At 37.8% G+C, this 25,431-nt stretch overlaps 1 pseudogene; it reads left to right on the top strand.

The window, feature by feature from the left end:
* Nucleotides 1-24,028, top strand: LOC149154194 (uncharacterized; annotated as a pseudogene).
* Nucleotides 24,029-25,431: the final 1,403 nt, after the last annotated feature.

Genomic DNA, 25,431 nt, shown 5'->3' with positions numbered 1-25,431 from the left:
ATGGTGTTCATTGCTATCAGTAGGACGAAGGAAAGTCTCTGGAATCAAGGATATTATGGCAAAGAACAATATAGAACAACAAATGGCCAAGCACATCCCTTGCTTGTAACAGCGGATAAAACGGTGTTACCATGTGTATAATTCATTGCTCACCAATTTTCATGCTCGTGACCAGCGGAAATAATCTTCTAGAAGAACGAACGTTACCTTGAATACATTTTAAATCTTAAACCGTTTTGAACGGATAGCTTCTTTTTTCATAAGATAGAGCTGAGAACGAGAACGAGATCGAGGCAATTTATTCCAAATTCTCTGTGCGCAACCTGCTTTGTGAGGCAAAGGTCATGGAAATCTGCAACTCCCGCCCCATGACTAGAGGCAAAGATGGTGTTGATAATGTTCCAAACGAAGGAGGTGTTCAGGGTAAGACTGGGAAGAACAAAATCACGGACAGTCCTCAGGATGTTGCATCTAGTTCCCAAGGTTTCCCGACACCAGTAAAGGTCACGAAAGAACATTTTGCACGCATGGTGCATGATGCTTCATGTTATTGGGTGTACGCAAGATTCTCAGAGGAAACTGAGATTGTGACCAAAAGCTTGTATGCTTTTGATATAAAAGAAAACAGCTTATATGTGCGTCTGACCGACCCTCCTATGAACTTCTACTGGAAGAATGTGAGTTCAGTCTTAGATGATAATCTATATATTATAGGTGGTAGCCGAGGCACATGTACCTCTTGTCTTGTTCACAAGTTTGATCCAGTCTCGCATAACTGGTCTGATGTCACTTTCAGCAGAGTGGAGAGGAGTGCCGGCCATGCTGTCGTTGTCGATGGAAGAATTTATGTGTTTGGAGGGTGCGATATAAGAAACCACCGATGGGGTGAAGTGTACGATCCGTGTACCATGAAATGGACGGGATTAATCCCCCGATCTGAAGCGCTAGCAAGAGCCCATAGCAGAGGTCTTTCTCCACTAAGGGCGTCTGCTGCTTTGGGAACGAAGATAATTCTACGAGGGTATCGGAACGCGGCAATAGCATTCGACGTGACTTCAAGAACTTGGACTTCCGTTTCAGAGAAATTGATTAATGGATGGTGGAAATGCATTAAGGCAGCTGTTGTGCAAAACATGTTAATTACTTGTCACGGTGACATCAACCGACCTGAAATATTTCAACCAAGCATCCGCGCTTATGATCCAGAACAGGATGTTTGGCTTATGTTAGAAGGGATTGACAAAAGTTTTCACGAAAATGCGCACAGATCTGAGTTCATGTCCGTAAATGGAAAGTTGGTCATATATCATATGTGGGAGCCAAATGATTTGAGATTCTCAATAATTCAGATCAATGAAAGACACCCGCAGCGGCACCCCCGGGCCGCCCCGCCCCGCCCGACCGACGGCGGGTCGATTCCGGGAATCGACCCGCCGCTGGTCGGGTGGGGCGGGGCGGCCCGGGGGTGGCGCTGCGCAGAGCCGCCGCTGCGCAGCGCCACCCCCGAGCCGCCATGCCCCTCCCGACCCGGAATCGACCCGCCGCCGGGTTGGGCGGGGCGGGGCAGCCCGGGGGTGGCGCTGCACGGCGGCGCCGCTGGGTCGGGCGGGGCTGGGCGGCCCGGGGGTGGCGCTGCGCGGCGGTGGCGTCGGGTCGGGCGGGGCGGGGCGGCCCGGGGTGGCGCTGCGCGGCGGCACTGCGCAGCGGGCCGCCCCGCCACGCCCGACCTGGCAGCGGGTCGATTCCGGGAATCGACCCGCCGCCGGGTCGGGCGGGGCGGGGCGGCCCGGGGGTGGCGCTGCGCAGCTCAAATGAGTTCACCTCATGAAGCGTTTGAGTTTCTCTGGTTGCTCCTTCTTCGGTTTCATTTTCTTCAAGTCCAATTTGTGTTCCTTGCTTTTGACCTTGCCGGGATTCTATTTTCATTACTTCCACATTCTTATTGTTTCTCTGAAGATTCATGGCGACTGCTTTGACGAGTTCGATCAGGATCGGGGCTACTCCCATTCCTTCCGGTCCCCAAAACCAGGCAAGAATTTTGTCTATGATATACTTAAATGTTATATATATATAGATTCAAATTCTGCGTAGTTTCATGAAGTTTAGAATTTCAAATTCTGCATGGTTTCATGGAGTTTAGGAACCTTTTTATTTGATGTGTAATGGATGTTTTGTGTCACAGATACTTGGTATTGCTTGGTTTCTTGTTTGATAAAATGCATTCAGCTCAAATTTTGGGTGCGGGTGTATGGTTTGCAACTTTGCACTCTGTACAGATCGAAACCATAATTTCTGATCGCTAATGGGAATCCTGCTTTCGTCACCCCGGTGGCGCTGATTAATCCATCGTTGCAGCTAGCGTGTCTTACTGTCATATTTATAGTAGTCGTTAGAAAGATGATAATAACCACCCTTTATAATCAAATCAGATTACACATGATCTGATTACTTTTAAATATTAAAGTGAATTTTGTTTTAAAACGTATCTCTATCATGAAAATTAGGTATTTTTGAACATTAAAGTTATATCTACTATGACAAAGATATATTTATCCTGAAATAGCCCAAGTGGAGTCGTGAAAAAACATCTATTTGTAGAATAAACCAATGGAGTTTCATCGCTAATGTATTAAATTCGATTAGTCGAAAAAGATAAATTTAATTTTTTTAAGTTTTAATATATATATATATATATATATATATATATATATATATATATATATATATATATATATATATATATATATATATATATATATATATATATATATATAATTTTTTAAATAATAAAACTATTAATTATTAATGATAGTTATGTAGTTTTTATTGATTTATATGGATGTTAATTTGAAATTTTAATTCACATCTTATTGATTGATTTGTGAAATATGATAATTGTGATCCTGTTGATTTAAGCTTATTGTTGATGTTTTGTTTTTCTTTTCAAATTGGTAATGGAGGGCTAAGACTCATAGTTTTCAAGTTCAGTGTTTATGTTTTTTTCCCTTAAATTGGATGTTTTGTTTTCCTTTTCAAATTGGTAATGGAGGGGTAAGACTCATAGTTTTCAAGTTCAGTGTTTATGTTTTCTTTTCCCCTTAAATTGGTGACTGATTGCCAAGTCTTATCACCTCAAGTTGTGCATGAATGAGGTGGGGCTGCTCTAATGTAAAAGCAGTAGTATAATCAATAGAATTGATGAATCTGGGTTAGTTTGATTAGTGGTATTTTCAGTTGTGATATTTTTATGATATTTTTGTTAGAGATCTTGGTTGTTCAAGAATACATAGAGAATGGAAATTTTATATAATTTTATTTTTATGGATATAAAAATTATTGATTTTGAATTAGTATTTTTTTGTTTATGAAAAATAATTTTGCATTTTATATAAACCATATATATATTTTAGTTTTTTAGAAATTATTGAAACAATATTTCTATTACGAAACTTAATATATAAGAATTGAATTTGAATATTAATGGGTCAAATTTAATTATTGTTACAATAATAATAATATTAATAATAAAGTTATAATATAGTTAATTTTTATAATTTTGGTGATGTGAGATGTATCACGAGATAAGTGTTTTGGTGCCTAAGGAAACAAGATACTACTTTTTGTTTTTATGATATAAATGTAATTTCATGAATGTGTTTTCCATTTATACATAACACTTGAATAAATTGTTAATTTTATTATTTAATTTTAAAATAGGTTTGTAACAACATTAATCAATGAAATTGTATTTATTCAAATTGAAAATTTATTTGGTGCCTCTTTACTAAATCAAGAGTTCACTTCAAACCTTTGCTCTCTAATCCCTCAATCCAATGTAGAACAATGGGTAAGAATACAATAGCCAACCACAATCACAAACTACCAACAATAGCCAACCACAATCACACACTACCAACATGTCATTGCTATTTTTTACTTCTTTTCACCTTTCTTTAATTATAAAAATCCAATCAACAAAGTAAAGTTCCAATTAAGTGTGTCTATCCTCCTCTTCTTCTTCTTTCTTTTTGGTCGACATTTATCAACGTAGGCTTCTCTATCATATGACCTATCCCTATCAACCTAGATTTCTCTATCAAATGACCTATTCCTCTACCCATTGTTTTGATGTTGGTTCATGTTATATGATAAATACTTTGGGCATGTCTCTTGCATCTTGCATGATACACAAACTTGCATCTTGATTCTGGGAATCGACCCGCCGCCGGGTCGGGCGGGGCGGGGCGGCCCGGGGGTGGCGAGGGAGGGCGGGGTGGGCCGGGAGGGGGAGGGGGAGGGGGAGGGAGGGGGGTAGGGCGGCCCGAGCGAGGGGGGGGCTGGGGGGGGGGGGGGAGGGACGGGGGTGGGGCGGCCCGGGCGGGGGGCCGCGGGGGGAGGGGGCGGCCCAAAATGAAACATTAATGTGTTTTTTCCTTAAAATTTAACTTTGTTTGAGACATAAAAAATTGGTTTTATTAGAATTTTTTAAAAAGTATGAAAATTGACCCTAAAAAAAAAATCATTATTCCAGTATCAACACTTTCGTTCTGAAGCTATATTTTGCAGGAAAATTTCGTAGAAAATTTCGTAGTCACTGCCATTTTTAAAACAGCCGCAAAATTGACACCTAAAAAAAAGTCATTATTCCAGTATCAACACTTTCGTTCTGAAGCTATATTTTGCAGGAAAATTTCGTAGAAAATTTCGTAGTCACTACCATTTTTAAAACAGCCGCAAAATTGACACCTAAAAAAAAAAAACATCGTTCCAGTATACACACTTTTCGTTTTGAGCACTGTTTTTGTGGTTTTTTTGGGGTTTTTCGGCCAGAGTTCCCGTTTTGAGTTTATAGTTCCCGTTTCAAAGTTTACATTGTTTAAGTTACCAAATGGAAAAATTAGTCACCTTACAAATGTTTTATATGTACCTGGAATTAAGAAAAATCTGATATCTGTATCCATGGTGGCTGATCAAGATATGCAAGTCGAGTTCTTCAAGACTCATTGTGTGATAAAGGATTGCAGGAATGAAATAGTTGCAACAGGCATGCGAGTTGGAAGCCTATACAGACTGGATGCAAAAAACATACCAAAGCAAGCCATGGTTGCAGGAGGATCGATAGCCGAACAACTCTGGCATCAGAGGTTCGGTCATTTGAATTTGCAGGACCTCATGTTATTGCAAAAGAAAGGTATGGTCGAGGGACTCCCTATCTTTCGTAATATTCAGTTAAATTGTGATGGTTGTGCCTTAGGAAAAATGCATAGGGAACAGTTTCCTGTGCATGATAGGAGGAAGGAAACATATGTTTTAGAACTAGTGCACACTGATGTATGCGGACCTATGCAGACAAGGTCGCTAGGAGGAGCATACTATTTTTTGTTATTTACTGATGACTGCACTAGATATTCATGGGTTTATTTTTTGAACAAGAAAAGTCAGACTTTCCAGTGCTTTATAGAATTTAAAACCTTGGTGGAAAAGCAGTTTGGTAAGAGTATAAAAATTCTCCGATCTGATCAAGGGGGAGAATACAAGCTAAAGGAATTCATGAAATTCTACAAATCTCACGGGATTGTTCAGCAGTATACAGTGCCACACACACCACAACAAAATGGAGTTGCAGAGCGCAAAAACAGAACCTTGGTGGAGTGCGCAAGGAGCATGTTACAAGGTAAGGGTCTGTCTAATAGCTTTTGGGAAGAGGCTATTAATACTGTTGTGTATTTGAAGAACAGAAGTCCTACCAGGTATCTTGGCTTCAAAACCCCTTTTAAAGCTCTATATGGATTTAAACTAGCAGTAAACCATCTAAGGGTGTTTGGGTCAAAAGCATTTTCCCATATACCCAAAGCTGATAGGAAGAAATTAGACCCTGAAGCAGTTAAATGCATCTTTGTTGGTTATGGCACAGAATTTAAAGCATATAAATTATTCAATCCTGAGTCTCGTAAGACATTTGCAAGCAGGGATGTAGTGTTTCATGAACAGGTACAGGAAGGGAAAGATGACGTTGGTGATGATTGGCACATTCCATTGTTGTTGGAGGAAAGCAGCGAGGATGAAAGAGAGCAGGAGCAAAAAGAAGAGCAAAAAGAAGAACAGCAAGAAGGTGATAATGCAAGCCCAGTCATAGCAGAAGAAAACAAATTTGAGGTAAGTCCCCTACCAAGGAGGTCAGGTAGGAAGACTCAATTACCATTAAAATTGAGAAACTATGCTTTGATGTCAAAGGTTTTGAACATTGTAGAACCCTCTAATTACAAAGAAGCTAGTCAATTTAAGGAATGGAGAGCTGCAATGAATGAAGAAATGGAATCAATTCTTAGAAATGATACTTGGGATTTAGTTGAGCTGCCTAAGAATAAAACACCCATACTATGCAAATGGCTGTTTAAACCAAAAATGAATGCAGACGGAAGTATAGATAAGTTAAAAGCTAGGCTGGTTGCAAAAGGATATTCACAGCAGGAAGGTATAGATTTTGATGATACTTTTGCACCTGTAGCAAAGCTAAATACAATCAGAATGCTTATTGCTTTAGCTACTAAATGTAATTGGGAATTACACCAGCTTGATGTTAAATCTACATTTTTAAAAGGTGATTTAAAAGAGGAAAATTACTTAGTTCAGCCAGAAGGATATGTAAAGCAGGGGCAGGAACATCTTGTTTGCAAATTGAAAAAGGCTTTATATGGTTTAAAGCAAGCGCCCAGGTCTTGGTACGAAAAGGTTGATTCTTTATTTGTAGAGCATGGTTTCCATAGAAGTTTAAATGACCCAAATTTGTATACCAAGTACAATAATCAGGGGCATATTATTTTGATTTCTCTGTATGTGGATGACATGATTTTAATAGGAAATGCAGATGATTTAATCAGAGGAATCAAAAGGCTTATGGCGCAAGTTTTTGAGATGAAGGATCTCGGAAGCCTTCACTATTGTCTCGAATTAGAAGTATGTAGAGATACTGGGCAAACTTTTCTTACCCAAGGGAAGTATGCCAGAAATCTGTTGGAAAAGTTTGGTATGGATCAGTGTAGAGCAGCAGCGACACCTTTGCAACAGAATCTGAAATTGAGCAGTGACGATGGCACTAAGGAGGTTGATGCCACAATGTACAGACAGCTGGTAGGTAGCTTGATATATCTTACAACAACCAGACCCGAATTGGCATACTCTGTTAGTGTATTGAGCCAATTCATGTCGAACCGCTTGAAAGTCACTGGATAGCAGCAAAGAGCGTGTTGAGGTATCTTTGTGGTACTGTTAATTATGGTATTTTATACACTGATGTATATGATGTTACTCTAGCAAGTTTTTTAGACTCAGACTGGGCAGGTAACCTGGATGATCAGAGTTCCATCATAGGTTATGCATTCAACATAGGTTCCGGGGTCATAGCTTGGAGTAGCAAGAAGCAGAGTACTGTAGCCTTGTCTTCATGTGAAGCCGAGTATCAAGCATTGTGTGCAGCAATGTGTGAAGCGATCTGGTTGAGAAGGCTTCTCAAAGAAGCAGGAAAAGAACAGAAGAATCCCACTTCCATCAAAAGCGACAACCAGAGCACCATTAAATTAGCATACAATCCAGTGTTTCACAAAAACACCAAACATATAGACACTCAGTTCCATTTTGTTAGAGAGAAAATACAGTCAAAAGAAATTGCTGTTGAATATTGTAAAACTTGTGACAATGTGGCTGATATTTTCACAAAGCCTCTTGCACGAGTGAAATTTGAATTGTTTAGAAAGATGCTAGGAGTCCATGAGAACCCTTTCTCCATTAAGGGGGGGAGTTAAAAATAATAAATATTATTTTGTATTAATGGAGAAAATAGGTTATATTGTTGTAACGTTCTCCCTAGTTTAGGATTAGTTCCTAAAGTTTAGGGGTTTGGGTGCAACTTCCTAATTCCTAGTATTGTATTTAATGATGTAATCTTTCATTGATGAATAATAGAGTGTACGAGAGTGATCTCTCTGTTTTGGTGAGTGTAGTCTCCAGGTGCAGGCCACACCTGAGAGCTACATCTCTTTCTTTTCAATTCTGTTCACATTTTATCTCTCACTTGACTCCTTCCATAATATTATGGAAGCATTAAAAAGTCAAAATAGTTTACATTTTATTTTTACTTTGATTTGGTCTCACACTAAAAAATATCCCACTTGAGACCAAATACAATCTCCAGCGGATATCTTTGACATTCTTTCTCTCTCCTCAATGCTAATCCTTTCCTAATATGCCTTTCATCATGTTGGTTATACTCTAGCCAAGATTCTACAAAGCTCCTACTTAGCCCTTGGAAAAATCTTTGTTAACATATAAACTAGATTGTCTTTATTGTGTATTTTATCCAACTGTAGTAGCCCATCATATAACACTTAACGAATCCAATGATATCAAACATCAATTTTCTCTATCTTAGAATGATATGTTGGGTTTTTTTATAAATGAATGGCACACTAAATCTCACAATGAAACACACATTTATCTTGGGTTATTAAAAATTCTCCTAAGATTCATTACATCCGCAATATCTCTTTGCAAGCATATGGGTCAAATATCTATTTTGCCTCTATTGCGGATAGGGTTACTACTTTTTGTAGTGTATACATGCAAGATATTGTTGTACTTGCAAAACTATATAAATAGCTAGTGTTAGAATTTCTAGTATCCACATCTCCAACCATATGTGCATCTATATAACCTTCAAGGAAAACATTATTATTATCAAAACATAAAATATAATTACTAGTACCCTTGAGATACCTCAAAATATACTTTACCACTTTCCAATGTTGCTTTTCTATATTTACAAGGACCCTGTTCACTACTCCCACTGAATGTGTGACATGTAGATAGGTACATACCATGCAATACATGAAGCTACCAACTTCTTAAGCATAACATATTTTATTCATTTCCTCCTTCTTCTTGTCACCATAATGGCACCGATAAGCACTAAGTTTTAAATGTGATGAAGAGTTGAGAGTTAGAGATGAATCCACAATATCCATTTTTAATCTACATTTCGAGTCACAATGAGGACCCATCTTCATGACAAGTTTGAAGTGTGATGTTAGGGGTGTACCAATTGGTTTGGGATCCTTCATATTGAACCCATCGAACACCTTCTCAATATATTTATCTTGTGTTAGCCATAAATTTTTGTTATTTTTGTCACATATAATCCTTATGCCGAGTATTTGTTGTGCTGGACCTAAATCATTCACTGCAAATTGACTATCCAAATCTTCAACCTATTGATCATGTTCTTATCATGTCCAATAATTATCATATCATCCACATACAACAATAGTATAATATACTTTTCTTTGTCATACCTCTTAATGTAGACACAATGACCAACCCTAGTATTTTGAATCCATGCTCTAGCATAAATGAATCAATTTTTTTGTACAATTGGAAAGGTTCCTATTTTAGACTGTAAAGGCTCTTCATCAAGCTATAGACAAAGTTTTCTTTACCTTTTACATTGAATCCTTCTAGCTATTCCATATATATTTCCTCTTTAATTCTCCATGAGCAAAAGTTGTCTTCACATCTAATTGTTCACAGCTGAAGTCTAAAGAAACAACAATACCAAGGATAACTCTTACAAGTGACATTTTAACAACAAGTGAATTCTTTTTTTGTAAAGTCAATACCTTATTTTTAGGAAAATCCCTTCACCACCAACCTTGCTTTGTATCTTTGGTTCTTCTCTTCACCCTCATGTTTAATCATGTATACCCATTTGTTTTTTCGGGCATTTCTTCCTTCCAGAATCTTCACTAACTCAAGCTTCATTTTCCAACAAAGAGTTCATTTCTTTCTCCATTGATTTCTTCTACTTTTTTCTACTTTCCATTTTTTAGGATTCATAAAAGCAATGAGGTTCACCTTCATAAGTTAGGAAAATACAATTTGAGGGTGGATACCTTCTCCAGGGCTTATGAGGCCTAGTAGACCTACAAACCAACTATGGTGGTGTGTTTTCCAATTGAATCTCTTGTAATTTCTATTAAAGGTTTTGTTCTTGCTATAGGGATTTATGTTGGGATGGATGAACGATAAAACCTCTTCGGTTTTCCCATAAAGTAAGGCAAATGGATCAAGGGATCTACTATAATATGGATGGATGTATTCAACAATACAAGTAATAAGAAGGAATTAGCAAAGAAGAAGTGAGAAATAACTGCCTGATCCCTATGCAAAAATCATCTGGAGCAATCAGTGTGGTTGAGAAAGGTCCTTATCCAACTCCATGATCAAAACCTACACACAAAGCAAACAAAAGTGATCTTCACAAAATATCAATTTAAAACACTAGAAAATAAGAAACTAGGTATCATTAAATACATCAACAAGAAACCATAATCCAAATTATTGCAACATAAGCACAAGAAGCATAAACATTAGAAAACAATATGGATGAAACAATAATAGATCTATATATTCAATCAATGAAGGAAGATTACAACCATAAGCAGTTGTAGCATGACCTCCTCCAACTCCTAGCTCTTCAATATCTCTCTCTCAAACAATATCTTGGTATCATAATAGTACATGAATTATGATCCCAATCTCAATGTCCTGACCCACTATATAGGCAAGGGGAGGCTAAAAGAACTAGAAATTATTCCTTTAGTTCACTTTGGGAAAAAACCATAGGGTGGAAGATGTTTCCTCTGCTTTATTTCTTTCTTCCGCTTTAGTATGCTTGGTAGGATAAGAAACCTTAATGGGCGATCTTGAGGAAATATTTTTCCACTTTTTTAGAGTCTACTTGAGTGAACAAGTGAAGTAACAATGAGTCAAACCATCATTTTTTCTTGTGTCTATATGAAATTATGGTAACACGTGCCCATTGAATATACATAGCATTAACTTCTAGGATAAAGTAGGCTACTAATCTATGGCTAGTGTTAAAATGCTTTAGTGTGATCTTCTAGGGTGTGTTATAACCTCAAAAGTCTTGAAATAAGGGTGCATTTCAGTAAAAAAATAATGATTTTCTCCCCTGAGATGATGAGGAGATATTTTCTTGTATAACAGATTCCCCCTAAAGTCTGAGGTTAGAGAAGAAGGAGATGACCAAAATACTTTTTAACATAGTTGATGAGTTAGAGTTCTAGAGTTTCAGAATGGAAGGAGGTCTGTAAACAACAAACATATGTCAAAAATACATAATCATGTCTTGGGTCAGGCATTCCCATATTCAGTAGCTCAATCAAAATGATGTGTAATGGATCTATGATGGATCCTATCCACTGATAAGCCCAATGTGGATAGATGTACTAATGTGATCGGTCTAATAAAATGTCTCCAAAAAAAATAGTCGCAATTTGGGAGAGGAAACAAGGCTGAGTGATGCAAGCCTCCACCCAAAGTCTTCATCACCATCAGATAATATCATAAATATACATGTGAATAAATGATTCGATTCCAAACATGCAAGAATTCCTCTGATTACTAGTCAATGATGAAAATCGTTAACAAATGCGGGGATGTCCATTGATAAGGATGATAGTCTCCAAGATGTGTAGTATAATCTAGTGATTGTGAAAGGAGTTGATGTCGAACACTCGTAGAATCGTTGAATTGGGAGCCAATAGCGAAAACTCAAATCAAATGCATGGAAACCTACCACTAAGGACTGAAATCTCTAGGTTACTCTAGTGTTTCTCAATCGATTTCCCAAATAATGTGTTGAAGTCGATAAGAAGGGATATGTCAAAGGTAGGAAAGGAGGAGCCATACATCAATTGACATGAAACATGAAAAGATTATTGATTTTGAATATAGGACAGATGATCCAAGCGGATATTGGTGGCCACCTGCCTATTCCACCTAGACCTCCAATCACTTTCATATGTTTCCTTGTTTATTTTAGCTTTTACTATTTTTAGTAGTTTTCCAGGTCTTGAACTTTCAAAGTAGTTTTGAACACCCAAAATGACCTTTTTTTAAGGTCCACAACAAGTCCACAACCTATCGTAAATCTTGTATTACTTGGAGACACCTTTCAAACAAGGTATGGTATGCACCAAACATAGATAATATGAGCAAGTTACCACCCTGGGAAGTTGGCTGCCCAACTAACCCCAACAAGGCCCACAAACTCTTGGCATTACATCTCCTGGGGTTAGGATTTTGGTTGTTTAGGGTTTTCCATTTTTTTAAAATAATACATAGGCCATTGAGCCTCATTTTAACACAATTCAGAGGCATGTAGCTACCACATGTCTTCTTAGAGATAAGCTACCATCGCCCGAGCTAGTTTATTTCCATTCTATTTGTAAGCATATTTAATTATTTTGATATTAATTAAATGATATGTTATTTCTACTACATCTCTATATTTATGGTTATATCTGTAATTTTGTGCGTTCCTATTTAAGTTTGGATCAACGGTATTAGAGTGATATGCTCTTTCTCTATTTTTCTTTGCATGTCCCCAACGAGGTTAGGGTATAAGGATTTAGGGCTCAGACTGGTTGAACCTTTGTAAGACAAGCCTTGCAAACCCTGATGATCTTCCATGTTGGAAGAAGATAAAGATGAGGGGGTAGGAGATCCCTTCAAAATGTTTCTCGAGGAAGCTCTCGAGCAACAGAGGAACGCGATGATGGATAAATTTGTTGAGATCCTCTTACGGCTACCCATATGCGACACATCTTCATCCAACAACCACTCTGGAGGCACCACTGCTTTTAACGTACAAGTTAACTTTCATATTCCCATATTTGAGGGCTAGATAGATGTAGATGCCATAGATAAATGGTTGAATTTGTTGGAAGGATATTTTTTAGCTGATGACTTTTCTAATTGGGAAAAGACTACTTTTTCACTTCTCAAAGCTGCCCAACATGTCAAGGACTAGTGGGAAAACTAATGTGAATAAAAGGACAAGAGGGAATCCTTACTATTTTCAGCCGCACCCACATGGGATTCTTTCCAAGACACCATCACGAAACAATATTACCTTGTCGGCAGCTATGAAGATAAATGTGTAAAGTTGACCATGCTATGATAGGGAAATGATCAAGATGTGTTGGAGTTCACAAATTTTTTCCATACCTTCCGTACGAAGTTGGGTATCAAGGATTCTGAGTGGAATTTGGTATTCAAATGTTGTGACTATCTACACAAGTACATCTAGGATGAGATGGAGTTCCTAGATATCTCCTCACTCAGCATGACATACCAATACAATGTAAAGATTGAGCAAAAGTTTAAACAGAAGAAGCCTAGGTGGGCGACCTAGGACAAACTATTGAAGGTGCAAGCAAAGAACAACAATAAGAAGAAAAAGAAGGACACAGGAAAATGGCGTGAGTTCCATAAGAGCTCTACTCACAACACAAGCGAGTGTCAAGCCAAGCAGTCACTAGTGTGTTAGAAAATCAGAAAAATCTAGTAAATATTTTTTTGTTCTTAATAATTACTTGTGATGTTTCTTATTATTACGATTATTTATATCTTCTTTCTTTATTTCATCAATAAATTACCAAAGAAAGAACACATAAAACAATAGACCCCAGATGTAGGCACATGCCAGGGAAAAACCTCCCTAGAGGGGAAAACCTAGTCAAGATAATTATTTCTTTCATTAGAATTCTTTGAGACTCTTCACCCTAGACCAAGACCAGACCTTCCATCCACATCAAGTTAGCCTCCCAGAATTTTTACCTGTTCCTAACAAAAACCTATGACAACTGACAACTTCTGGCAAGAGTGAAACTTGGAAGAATTCGATCTACATCTCTGGGGAACCAAACAAAGAGAGAGAGAGAGAGAGAGAGAGAGAGAGAGAAGCACCAAAATTATGAATTTCCTTGTCTCCTTAGACTTCCCCAAACTTGCAATCACTTTGGCTTCCTGACAAAAAACTTGACACCTTTTCCTAGCTACAAGAGAACTTCACACTTCTGCCCAGCAACAAGAGAATTTCACACTTCTACCCAACTACAAGAGAATTGAAACTTAATGAGATAATGATATTGTAAATTAATTTGATGACCTTCCTTTTATAGGTTTCTTGTGGGGCAGAATAGGGTCCTTAGTCCAACTTGATCTTCTCTTAGGCATACATGGTATGGACGTTACATAATTTATATTTGACTCAATAATTAACCTTTTTACATGATTCAAAATCCCAAGAAGGGTCTCTTTAAATGTAAAATAACATAATGGGATCAAAATAAATGCTAGAAGTCCTCAGTGGGGACTTTAACCTAAAACATGGTGACCCAAGCATGAAACTCGTTCTTTATTAAGTCACAATTATAATAATAATAAAATATTTTCTTTATTCTTTTGACAAGTACATTACATAATGACTTAGGTACATTATTGAAGACTGAACATAATTACATTTTCCAACACTCCCTCTTAACTAAGGAGGTATTCATAATGTAAAAATATAATGGAAGATCTCAAACTATATGAACCATGAAAAGCTTTAAGCACCACAATGTCATGGACTCGATTCCTGACCAAGGAAATCTATTTAAACAGTCACTCAATATTTTAGGCATCGCAATTCCAAGGACTAGATTCTTGACCAAGTAAATCTATCCAGGTGGGACTGAGATGAACTCAATATTGTAAGGACTCCATCCTAGGGTCCTCTAACATAACTAAATTTCTATAATTTCAAATACCATAAAATGGGAAATAATTTATATCTAACAAAAAATTTTATCGATGATAATGTACCATTAAAATTTATTTCCTACAATTAAATAGTGAGCATTCCATTTAAACCACTTACATGAGTAATCTATAAATAGAGGAATACCTGTTCCGATAACTTGGTTGAGATGCCCCTGAGCTCCTGGTCTTGCTGGGATGCTCCTCTTGACTGTCGACTGGATTTACCTCCCAACCAACTAGGAAGTATTTCCTAGCCCAGGAAACCTCCATAGGTTCCCTAGCCATCTGATCCCAAGTCCAACCAGATGTAGTGTGCAAAGATAAACAATACTGTCATTCTCTCCCTCCTCTCTTCCTCACCTTACTCTCAAACAAATCCTCCAAAACAACAAAAAACCAAAACCAAAAGCAAGACCAAGGATCTCCTCTCCTCCCCTCATCCTTCCCCTTTTGTGCCCCCTTCTCATCTCCACCTCAACCTCCTCTCATTAATGTCATAACTACCCCCTCATCCCTACATTTGACTTATCTTCTCCCAAGTAAATCTAAGAGGACATTTTGGGGATGAGATATGAATATATAATTTGTTAATTAGTTGGATAGGACGATGTCTTCTCCCAGGTAAATTTGAGAGGACATTTTTGGGATGAGATATGAATATATAATTTGGTAATTAATTGGAGAGGACCATGTCTTCTCCCAAGTAAATTTGGGAGCAAATTTTGGGGATGAGATATGAATATATAATTTGGTAATTAATTGTAGAGGACCATGTCTTCTCCCAAGTAAATTTTAGAGGACATTTTGGGGATGAGATATGAATATAGAATTTGGTAATTAATTGGAGAGGACCATGTCTTCTCCCAAGTAAATTTGAGAGGAAATTTTTGGGATGAGATATGAATATATAATTTGGTAATTAATTGGAGAGGACCATGTCTTCTCCCAAGTAAATTTGAGAGGACATTTTGGGGATGAGATATGAATATATAATTTGGTAATTAATGGAAGGAGACCATATCCTATCAAAATTTAAATTTGAGGAGGTAAGTTGGGAATTGAATAATAACAAAATTTATATTAGTAATAAATTTACAATTTCACCAATGTAGGTATGTACCAATATTTTTTGATAATTATAAGTCAATATTTTAAGGTAATTTAAACACTAGTAAAATTTGCATGATAATATTAAGTTGGGCATTACATACACTCCTCCTTCAGAAAACCTCATCCCAAAGTTAGAGTGTAAAAGATACAAGGAGTTCGAAGCAGTTTGGCAATAAGGAAAAACAAAATAGAGAGACAATTATAGTAGTAAAATTTGATAATTAAGACAATGACATCGCGTTCCTTCAAGAGTCTCCAACTGATCTATATCCTTCTATCCTTCCTAACCTACTTCCATTCCCACCCTATCCATCCTCTGTTGCTATATACGGTGGCATCGAATATACCAATCTAACCACTAAGAAAACCAATATGGTGGAAGCGTCGACTATATCGACCTAACTTACCCAGCAGGCAACTGGTAATCGTCATCACACGTCTAAGGGAGCATGTCCACCACTGCCCTCCTACGATTCCAGGTTTGGAGGTTACACGGTGGGAAATACCTCCACCCCTAATCACAACTATGGTCAACATCCTAATATGGACCACACTACAGCGCAGGTTGGATACTTGTCATTGAATAATCCAGTCAAGTAGTCTTATCACCTATCATTTACATTTTACCCATGTCATAAGAGTGCATATCTAGTAGATACAAAACATAATATAACAATGTACATTATACCTTTCCCCATGAGATGTCTCGACCTTCCCCCAATGGAAGAGTAGATCTTGGCTATCGTATAGTTCTTTCCAATCTGCGGGTTAGCTCTCATTCATGCATTTATATAACAACAAGATATATATAGATAAGTGATCTTTAAACATCATGTTATGTCTAGTATCCACGTGTCAATCTTGCAGTTCATACTGGAAATAAATCATAATTTCACTAAGTCATTCATTAAATAAATCATATCCATTTGAGCCATACATGAAACAACAATAATTCTTATAAGTAATGTGCTAGATAATTCATCACTAAGTGAGTCATACATTAGGCCATACATAAAAAATTTCCATAATCAATACCAAATCCATCAAATGATTTATATAAGTAGTTTCACGTGTCCAACTAAATGCATCAATATTACATAACATTCATAAATAAATAACATGGAACTGCAAAATAGAACCTTAGCATAGGTAGTTGTCTAAGTCAAAAATGGGCATCACAAATGCTCAAAAAGTGAGGAGTAGTCACGACGTATAGTGTCTGCTTCCTCCCAGGTAGCAGATCCTAGGCTATACTTGTCCCACTGGACCTTAACTTGGTCCACTATGCGACGTCTGATCTATTGAACCCTATGGTCCAATATACGTAATGGTTCGACCACTATGGTTCCCCTGTCCAAGACCTGCAATTCCCTCCAATCGAGTTTGTGAGATTCATCAGAAACATAATGTCGTAAAATAGATACATGAAAAACATCATGAGTTTTATGCAAATGGGGTGGCAGTACAAGATGATAGGAAACTAGTTCAATCTTCACCTTGATCCTAAAATGTCCTACGAACCATGGTGACAACTTCGTCCCTTTCCCAAACTAAATGGTGCTTTTGTTGGGTTGGATACGAATAAAAACTTGGTCCCGTACTTCATAACTGCGATCAATCCTATGTGAATTAACATAACTCTTCTGTCTATCTTGTGCTTCCTTTAACCTTTGTCAAATATGCTTTACCTGTTCCTCCATTTCTTGAACTAATTCTGGCCCAACTATTACTCGGTCCTCCAACTTTTCCCAACTCAACCGCATCCTACATGGACTTCCATATAGATATTGATAAGGAGGCCTCCCGATTGAACTATGGTAACTATTATTATAGGCAAAATTTACCAATGGTAAGTACCTTTCCCACTGAGTCTGATTATCCATGATGTACATCCTATGCATGTCTTACATAACTTGATTTAATATTTTAGTTTTCCCATCTGTTTCTAGATGATATGCAATGCTCAGGTTCAACCGAATCCTTAGTGCTAACTATAAACTTGTCCAAAACCTAGATGTAAATCGAGAGTTTCTATCAAAAATGATCTTCGTGGGTAACCTTGTAGCCGAATAACTTCACTTATGAAAACTCGTGCCACATCAGTAACATTGTAAGTTTCTGTTACCGAAATGAAATGGGAACTTTTGGTCAATTTATCAACTATAACCAATACAGAATTGTGCCTCTATGACGTCAGTGGAAAACCCACAAAAAAATCCATGAAACTTACCTCCCATTTAGACATAAGGATGTCATGTGGTTGTAGGAGTCCTACTGGATGGCGATGATCAACCTTCACTCATTGACATTCAAGATATTTGGCGACAAACTAGACTATGTCATGCTTCATGCCTACCCAAAAGAAGAGTTTCTTCATGTCCGTGTACATCTTCTTTACTCCAGGATGTGCACAATAGAGTGCTCTATGTGACTCTTCGAGGATGGTCCTTCTTATACCCCTTTCCTTAGGTATGTACATTCTCCCTTGAAATCTCAATAGTCCATCTGGGTCAAGGACATATCCCTCAAACTTTGGTTCTATCTACTTCCCGCTCTAGAGTGCTAAGATAACCTTTAGATACCAACCATATTCAAAGAGTTTCTCCAACACATGTTCCCTCAAATTTACCTTTAAGGCTACTAGGGAGAAGGTTCATGGTCTCTTGCTTAGTGCATCAACCACTACATTCTCCTTTCCCTTGATGTATGAGATCTCAAAATCATACTCACTCATGAATTCGCTCCACCACCTTTGTCTAGCATTAAAATCCCTTTGAGTGAAGAGATACTTCAAGCTTTGATGATCTATTCTTAACTCAAATCTTCTCCCAATGAGTTAATGTCTCCATAGTATCAAAGCTAACATCGCGGCTGCTAATTCGAAGTCATGGATAGCATACAACTCTTCATGTTTCCTGAATTTTCTAGATGCGTAAGTTATTATTCCACCTTCTTGCATCAATACTACACCCAATCCTTGCTTTGAAGCATCAGTACAGACAATGAATTCTTCTTCCATGTTTGATACTCGAAGGATCAGTGCACTAGTTAGTAACCTCTTTAGTTCTGTGAATGCAGTGTCGCATTGATATGCCCATTCATACTTGACCCCATTTCACTGTAATGTGGTGATAGGTTTTTGAAATCCTCAAAAAACCTTCCAAAAACATGCAATAATACCCTGCTAACCCCATAAAACTACATACCTCATGAGAATTTTTTGGTACTGGCCAATCCATTATGGCCTTCACCTTTTCTGGGTCAACTGAAATCCCTTCTCCTCAAATTATGTGCTTGAGGTAATGAACCTTCTTCTAAAAGAAGGAACATTTTGACAATTTCCCATACAATTGACTTTCCCTTAAGCAAGTCAATAAAACCCTTATGTGCTTTTCATGCTCCTTTTCATTCTTGGAATACAAAAGAATTTCATCAAGAAAGACTTGCACAAATTGGTCCAAATACTTCTTGAACACACCATTCATGAGGCTCATGAATACTGTTGGTGCTTTGGTCAAGCCAAATGGAACAACTACGAACTCGTAATGCCCGAACTGAGTTTGAAATGTAGTTTTTGAGATTTCCTCTTCCTTAATCCTCAATTGGTGGTATCCTGATCGTAGATCGATCTTTGAAAAAATCACTACTCCCTTCATTTGATAAAATAGGTCATCTATTTGAGGTATTAGGTACCTATTGTTTATTGTGGCTCTATTCAAGTCCCTATAATCTATGCATATCCATAAGGAACCATCCTTCTTCTTGACAAAAATCACTAGTGCACCCCAAGGTGAAATACTAGGTTTGATAAATCCCAAATCCAAGAGCTCTCTTAACTGCATCTACAACTCACAAAGTTTTGTAGCTGTCATCCTATAGGGTGTCTTAGATATTGGTTTTGCACCAAGTTTTAGGTCAATTTTGAAATCAATCTCCCTTACAGGAGGTAATCCAGGCAATTCCTTAGGAAAAAAATCCTTGAATTGTGACAAAATTGGGTCTTGATCTAGGGAGGGTCCTTTTTGGTCACTTACAACCTCGACCACATATATATTGCAACCTTGTTGGAGACAACATTTTACCTTCATCATGGATATGAATTGTAGCGATAATCCTCTCTTGATTCCAAAAATCTTAGTTGGCCTACCTTCATCATTTAAACAAATCACCTTCTTCTTGAAACTGTCTACCAAAGCTCAGTTAGCTTCTAGACAGTCCATTCCAATAATTACATCATATGTCCCTAATGCTATGACGAATGCTTTCAACTTAGTCATATAGACCCCAAGTTTTACCTAACATTGGTCAACACTAAGTCCTATTGCTTTTTTTATCCCAGAAGCCATCTCAAATTTCTTAAAGTCATCGTGCTCATAGGCTGCCAACCGACATTTTTCTAATGCAATTGGTGAAATGAAACCATATGTAGCACTTGAATCAAACAAAATTTTGACTTTTACTTTGTTTATCATAGCTGCGGTTTCTACCACGTCAGACTGCTGTTCAACTAGCTAGTTATCAACTGCTGCATAGATTCGATGGTGGCTACTTGCCCCCGGCCCATTGGTGCTTTTCCTTCTCTACAGTTGTTACCAGCTTGTAACTCAGGGCATTCATTCTAGTAATGAGGTCCCCTGCATCCCCAACAAGTGATGTGCAGTAGACCTTGAACTGAACGTTGGGGAGTTCTTTGGAAAGAGTTCCTTCCCTTGGGACCCGTGCCCCTACTTGTTACTCCTTGCATATCACATTGAATTGCACGCACCCTTGAAGCTGCGGGTGAAGCTGCACTAGTAACCACTGAAATCCCCATTGTCGGTGCTCTGGGCACAACCCTGTTTCCATATGGTGGTGGCTTCAAACTTCCTCCACTGGGGAAGGTACGAGGGGCCTTCCCCATAAACCTTGGTTGGCATGGAAAAACGTTTTTGTTTCCACCCTTTAAGTCTAAATGTTCTTTGACATAATGGACATATTCCACAACTTCTACAACTAAGGATGGTTTCCACATCTGCACCATTGCTCTAATCTTAGGGTTAAATCCATAAATAAAACGATCTGCTTAGCGCTGGTTAGTATCCATGTAGGAGGCATACTTGACCAATTCAATGAATCTTATTTCATATTCTTCTACCATATGATTTCCTTGTACCAAGGCATGGAAGGCTCCTACATGTTGTTCTTCATAATATGTTGGTAGGTACTTTTTCCTGAATCTCTCCTCAAATAACTCCTAAGTAATTGTGTCTGGAGTGAGGTGTAGTTGATGCTCTAAGTTACCCCACCAATTTAGAGCACTATCTCTGAGTTGGAATATTGCTATTTTAGCTTTTGAATTGGAATTATAATCCCTTACTGTGAAGCACCTTCTCTTTCCTTCTAGCCAGGCTTTTGCACATTCACTGGCATGACCTCCTGCAAACTTCTTGAGCTTAATCTTTTGGAGCTCCCTAGTAATGTCCTCGATTGGAGGTCCTCTATCAGAGTCTCTTGATCCTTCGATATTTCCTAACCCTGAGGGAGGGTGCTCCACTTCCACTTCATTTGTTTGGCACCCTTTTAAAGTCTCATTAATTGCTTCTAGGGAACGCAATATGAGAGTCAATTTTGGTGAAGGTAATGGGTTATTTGTAGGAGGTCCTTGTGATGACTCTCCCTGACCTTGATTTCTTTGCATCCTCACCATTTTGAATTGTCCAAATATCTACATGATGCGCAAGACTCATTAATCCCTCTTAGGACTTGTCCCTCTTAGCTAACTCACATCTATGTGTATAATGATAGTCATAAGTTTTCATTTTGCTATGCTCGTAAACAAGCATTATTAGTACTGAGAAGATTCCCAAGGATCTATCAAATCCTCTCATGTGTGAGTTCTACATAACTTACAAATTTTATCTTCAAACTTGCTAGGGTACTGGTGCAATGTACTTGTAAGTCACTCTCTAACACAAATTGTTTTCTTTAATACCATAGCTATAATTTAATATTGAGGTAATTAATAACTTGGTTTAATGTATTCAAATAATTAAGTCAAATACCAACATGAATAATACCCTTTTTAGTCATGTCTTCCTTCTATGGCCATTAGTTGTTCCTTCCCACCCTTTTATATTATGTTTTTAAAATCCTTTATGTCCATTTTATGAATCTTGGTACCCACTATAGGACATATAAACAATTGGTCTCACCTCTTGAAGAGGTAGTGTCTTTGAAGTAAGGTCCTTAAGAAATTATCAGTGAACACACACACACACACACACACACACACACACACACACACATATATACCTATTTGCAATGTTGTTTATATATAATGTTTTATATATAAATGAGAGAATTTTATTTATAGACAAATGTTGTGATTTAGGCACAGGAAATTTTACACAGTGGAAGTTTGTAAATAAAATTTTTAGTTATGATTGCTTAACTAAAACTTAGTTGTTTAAAAGAATGAGAATATTTTTTTTTTATGAAAAGACCAAATTTCATTAAGGATGTGGCACTAGGCATCACGTTCTTTGAGTGGGCTAGGCAGCAGAGTGGCTACAATCATAGTGTGATAGCCTCTTACGCATTCTTCGAGATGCTGTCTAGGGTTGGTTTATCTAGGGTTATAGAGGAGTGGCGGGATTCGTACCGGAAACAAAACCCTGGTTCTGGTCCAAGGGTTTATTGAACATTTTCAGAAACATTGGCTCAGAGGTGAGCCAGTCATAGTTCAGAATGCATTAGATGGTTCATCAGGTCTGAGTTGGGAGCCCATGGTTATGTGGTGAGCTATTCGGGATTCTGGTGGCAAGTTTAATGCTGATACAAAACAGTGAAAGCCATTGATTGCCTAGATTGGTGTGAGGTTGAGATCAACATTCACCATTTCTTTAAAGGGTATCTAGAAGGTCACATGCATAAGAATGACTGGCCTGAGATGTTGAAGTTGAAGGATTGGCCTCCCTCAAATTTCTTTGAAGAGCTTTTACCACGACATGGAGCTGAATTTATCAGTGTATTGCCTTTTCAGGAGTATACCCATCCTGAGTGTGCCCTTCTCAATCTGGCTTCAAAGATTCCTGATCATTGTTTGAAGCCTGACTTAGGGCCAAAACGTACATTGCTTATGGCACGCATGAAGAACTTGGTAGAGGTGATTCAGTGACAAGGTTGCATTGTGATATGTCTGATGTGGTGAATATTTTGACACACACTGCTGAAGTCAAGTTCCCCATTTGGCAACAAGAGAAGATAGAAAAGATGCAGAAATCCTTTCGATCATTAGATTTGAAAGAACTTTTTGCAGATTCTGAGAAAGTTTGTGACACAGTTAGGGTAGAAGATTCAGGAAAGGCAGCCAATAAAGTGGAATCAAAAGCAGAAGCATCTAATATATTAGGCTCTGATAGTATTACCAATGATAACTCTCCATCACCAGAGGACGTTGAACTGCCCAATGAAATTCAGTCTAAAGTCACTAGAGACACTACTGATTACATGGAAGATGATCTCCAGGATATGAATTCAGTGAAGTCTGATAGTCTGCGAAAATATGAAGGTCATAGTGATGATTGGAAGGAAATTGGTACAATGAAGTCAAAAGTCGTGGAAAATATTTCCCACAAGAGGAAAACACAGATGCCATGGTTGGGGGGAGCCAGCTGGGACATCTTTCGTAGACAGGATGTGCCAAAGTTGCAATGTTATTTGAGGAAGCATTGCAAGGAATTTAGACATATTAATGCCCTTCCTATTGATTCGATTATACATCCCATTCATGATCAGTCATTTTTCTTGAATGAGGAGCATAAGAAAAGCTGAAGGAAGAATTTTCTGTGGAACCGTGGACATTTCAGCAACACCTTGGTGAAGCAGTTCTAATTCCAGCTGGATGCCCTCACCAAGTTAGAAACTTGAAGTCATGTATAAAAGTGGCACTTGACTTTGTTTCACCCGAGAATGTCCAAGAATGCATTCGTTTGACTGAGGAGTTCCGCTTGCTTCCAAAAATCACAAGGCCAAGGAGGACAAGTTAGAGGTAAAGAAAGTGGTACTCTGTGCAGTGAGTTCAGCAGTGAGAGAAATTCGGAAATTGACATTGGACCCAAAAGGTGCAAATCTTGGAGTAGAGAACCCAAATTTGACAGACTTGGTTTCCCAAAATCTGGAAAAAATGAATAAATGGAAGAGAGAACATGACAGTTGAATGGATATCTTCTTCTTATTCATTTCTTGTGCAGTGTTTTTGAGAAATTTGATTGGGATGGGCTGATGTACTTGGCGGCCTGCAGTTTTCAGATAGAATAATGAAAAAAAATCTATTCAAACAAATCGACAATGCAAAATTCAAGCATTATTTTGCAGAGAAATCTGAAGTTCAGCCTTGTTGCTTTTCATCTGTATATATGGTCAATTCCATTTGATTTCAGTTATTCCAAGTTTTCCTTCCTTTGAAGTCAATAAGGCAAATGCTTTCCAGGTGCAGTGATTCTGGAAAATTGATTGTGGTTCATTGATGTTGCTCAAGCAAATGGAAAGCTGAGAAATGAGGGGGCCAATTGGACAATTAGCCAATGTTGACGTTAGTATCTGTAAGAGTCCCGTCACTTGAACCATATGCCTAAAGGAAAATGATGATAATTTGAGAGCCTTTTATCAGTTCATGATGCCTCTTATAAATTATGAAGGAGCTGGGACTTGGCTGGAAAGGTCTTGAGTAGATGAAGAGATGTTTAATAGTTTTAATTGTTGTCCATTGTATGGAAGGAAACTTCGATGAATAAAGGCATTGGCAAATGAATGAAACTGTTAGAGATATGGAACCACAAATAATATTTTTGAATATGCAGTGGGAAATCATAGATTAAATGAGCTCGAACATGTGAGACAACCACATGTGAAAGTCACATAGCCTATGTTTATTAGTCATCGTGTTACCACCAAGGCAAATTGCGACTAATAAATTCCAATTTTCTTAACAATGAAGATTTTATCTGCACCCTTCACAGAGGAGGATCTTATTCGAGTTGGTCATTCAAAATATTATTAGGTGTCTCAAGGCTTCTGAAACAAGAATCTGACTCCTTCACTGAAGGAAGTCATCGATACACCATTGATTTAACTTTACAGAGTTCTTGGAGTAGTTAAAAGCAATGTTGCAACAATTTAGGGAATGTAATATCGTTTTCACATGTAAGAAGCATTAAATGCCTGTGCAATGGCACTAAGACAACTATAAAATCACCATACAAATCCACTAAGACAACATTTCTCTCACACAATTGTGAGAGCATATAAGAGGTTGCACCATTATTGAAGTCTGAGAGCTACAGAACGATGAAGTCTGGGAGTGAAAGAACATTTGTAATTGTCACTGTGTCGATGAGAGTCTATTTCAGTGAGAGAATCAGAATCTATGAGATTCTGATGATGGGAGGTGAGCATTGGACGCTCAGAGGATAGTTGAGCAGAGCATCAAATCAGATTTGGATGAATCCTCTCTACTAGTTTGCACCACATTTCTGGAGGTCCAAGGTTGGTTTTATTTATTCATTTCATTTGGACAACACGTTAAGCATTGAAAGGAGAGACACAAATATTGAACGAATCTAAACATTAGCATTTTCCTATAACAGGACAAACCCTACTTTTTTCCTATTAGACTTT

The sequence above is a fragment of the Pinus tabuliformis genome, chromosome 9 (assembly GCF_031772625.1).
Source record: "Pinus tabuliformis cultivar Carrire ecotype Pingquan chromosome 9, CPIR1, whole genome shotgun sequence".
NCBI classification, from domain to species: Eukaryota; Viridiplantae; Streptophyta; class Pinopsida; order Pinales; family Pinaceae; genus Pinus; species Pinus tabuliformis.
Note: the sequence above shows the minus strand (reverse complement) of the source record. Positions and strands in the feature narration are given on the sequence as shown.